The sequence below is a fragment of the Aotus nancymaae genome, unplaced genomic scaffold (genome assembly GCF_030222135.1).
Source record: "Aotus nancymaae isolate 86718 unplaced genomic scaffold, 86718_ANA_hifiasm-v0.15.2.pri h1tg000029l, whole genome shotgun sequence".
NCBI classification, from domain to species: domain Eukaryota; kingdom Metazoa; phylum Chordata; class Mammalia; order Primates; family Aotidae; genus Aotus; species Aotus nancymaae.
Window position 1 is genome coordinate 17340069 of NW_026988442.1, and position 3088 is coordinate 17343156.

Here is a 3088-nt window from a genome sequence, read left to right on the forward strand (position 1 = left end):
GAGCTGCATCTTCCAAACAGTAATCATGTCGCAGCACCTAAGATGGATGGAATGGGGATGAGAGAGGCAGAAGGAGCCCCATTAGGAGACAGCACCAAGTGACGCTGACTTTAGATGGCAAAGGATATGGACAAACCGGCCTTTTGCTGGGGAAGGTAAACAGAGAGCTCAGGGATGAGAAACAGCCTGGGGCAGGGCCATTAGCCTTATCAAAAAGCTGATTGCTCTTAGCAAAGTATTTAATACGATTTCTTGCTATTAGGGCCAAACCTGAACTAGCAAGATTATTAATTCTAAAGTTAATCATTAAGCTGGGCGGACCATATTTTAATATATGGCAACAAGCGAGCTATTGTCATTTTTTCCCTTCTATCTTGATTGCAGGTCACCCAATTAGAGCTGGCTTCAAACGCCCCTTCCTGGAGGTGGTGAGATAAGCCTTAATGTCCTCAAACAAGAGCTATCGGCTGTGACTAGAGGCCCATAAATATTAATAAATCTATAATTAGTCCTGTGAAAAGGGGGATCAATCCAGGAGAAGGTTCCGCCCATTAATACTAGAAATCACTTTTGCTGGGAAAGTGGGCTTTTCTGTTCCAAATGCCAGGCTGTCTGAGGAGGATGCAGCGCTGTCGGGTTTGCCAGGCCGACCACGCCTACTCCGCCACAGTCATGGTATCGTGGGGGCAGCGAGAACCCCCGAAGGGGAGAAAGGCTTGCCATAGGTTGGGCCCCCGTGATCTTGTCTATACTTATTTTCATTTTTTACTTAAGTTCTTTCTTTTGAGATGGAGTCTCGCTCTGTTGCCCAGGCTAGAGTACAGTGGCACTATCTCGGCTCACTGTAACCTCCACCTCCCTGGTTCAAGTGATTCTCCTGCCTCAGCCTCCCAAGTAGCTGGGATTACAGGCACCCACTATCACACCCAGCTAAGTCTTGTATTTTTAGTAGAGACAGGGTTTCACCAGGTTGGCCAGGCTGGTCTGAAACTCCTGACCTCAGGTGATCTGCCGGCCTTTGCCTCCCGAAGTGCTGGGATTAGAGGTGTGAGCCACTGCACCTGGTCTTAAGTTGCTTTATTTACATTTTTTTTTTTTTTTTGAGACAGAGTTTCGCTCTTGTTACCCAGGCTGGAGTGCAATGGCGTGATCTCGGCTCACTGCAACCTTTGCCTCCTGGGTTCCAGCAATTCTCCTGCTTCAGCCTCCTGAGTAGCTGGGATTAGAGGCACGCGCCACCATGCCCAGCTAATTTTTTGTATTTTTAGTAGAGACAGGGTTTCACCATGTTGACCAGGATGGTCTCGATCTCTTGACCTCGTGATCCACCCACCTCGGCCTCCCAAAGTGCTGGGATTACAGGCGTGAGCCACCGCACCCTGCCTATTTACTTATTTTTTAAAAAATTATGTATTTATTTATTTTCAGACAGGTGTCTTGCTGTGTTGCTCAGGCTGGTCTTGAACTCCCGGGCTCAAGCAGTCCTCCTGCCTCAGCCTCTGGGGCAGCTGGAATTACAGGCATGCACCATCATGCTCAGTGACGTAAGTTGTTTTATTGTTATTGTATACCAGATTCCTAATAAAGAAAAAATGTCTTATTCTTCATGTGAAATTTGAGTGGGATAATGGGCTAAGTGAGGGGGCTTTGTAAGCTATAAGGTACCCAGAGATAGAAATACATGTTATTCTATTCCAAAATTTTTATTGAGGCATAGTACATACTCAGTAAAATATACAAATCTTTAAATACAGCTCAATGACATTTTTTCCTTTTTTCTCCCCCTAAGATGGAGTCTCACTCTGTCACCCAAGCTGGAGTGCAGTGGTGTGATCTCAGCTCATTGCAGCCTCTGCCTGCCATGTTCACGCGATTCTCCTGCCTCAGCCTTCCGAGTAGTTGGGATTACCGGTGTGCACCACCATGCCCAGCTAGTTTTTTTGTACTTTTTTTTTTTTATTCTTTTTTTTTGAAGAAAAAGGAAGAGAAAGAGGGAGAGAGAATGGGAGTATTGCTTTATTGCCCAGGCTAGAATGCAGTCTAAAAATGGGAATTGAAAACCTCTTTTATGCCAATAATTGTGCTTAATAATGGAGACAGGAAGGAATAAGGGAAGAAAATAACAAACAAGCAGCCAACCAATATTTCATTTAAACCTATGAAATGCTATGCAATTACTGAGGAGTGATTTACTTCCGATTATGTAGTCACTTTTGGAATAGGTATGATGTGGTACTGATAAGAATATATGTTTTGTGTATTTGAAGTGGAGAGTTCTATAAATGTTTATTAAGTTTACTTGTTCCGGGTCTGAGTTCAAGTCCTGGATATCCTTGTTAATTTTCTATCTCGTTGATCAGTCTAATATTGACAATGTGATGTTACAGTCTCCCACTATTATTGTGTGGGAGGTTAAGTCTCTTTATAAGTCATTAAGAACTTGTCTTATGTATCTGGGTGCTCCTGTATTGGGTGCATATATATTTAGGATCGTTAGCTCTTCTTGTTGATCCTTTTACCATTATGTAATGTCCTTCTTTGCCTCTTTTGATCTTTGTTGCTTCAAAGTCTATTTTATCAGAGGTGAGAATTGCAACTCCTGCTTTTTATTTATTTATTTATTTTTGCTCTCCGTTTGGTTGGTAAATCTTCCTCCGTCCCTTTGAGTCTTTGTGTGTTGTTGCATGTGAGATGGGTCTGGATACAGCATACTGATGGGTTTTGGCTTTTTAATCCAGTTAATAATATAAATCAGTTTAATACTGCCATTTGATGCTAGCTGGCTGTTTTGCCCATTAGTTGATGTAGGTTCTTCATTATGTTAATGCTGTTTACTTTTTGTTATATTTTTGGAAAGGCTGAAACTGGTTGTTCCTTTATACGTGTAGTGCTTCTTTCAGAAGCTCTTGTAAAGCAAGCCTGGTGGTGGTGAAATCTCTAAGTACTTGCTTGTTCGCAAAAGATTTTATTTTTCCTTCGCTTGTGAGGCTTAGTTTGGCTGGATATGAAATTCTGGGTTGAAAGTTCTTTTCTTTAAGGACATTGAATATTGGCCCCCACTCTTTTCTGGCTTGTAGGGTTTCTGCTG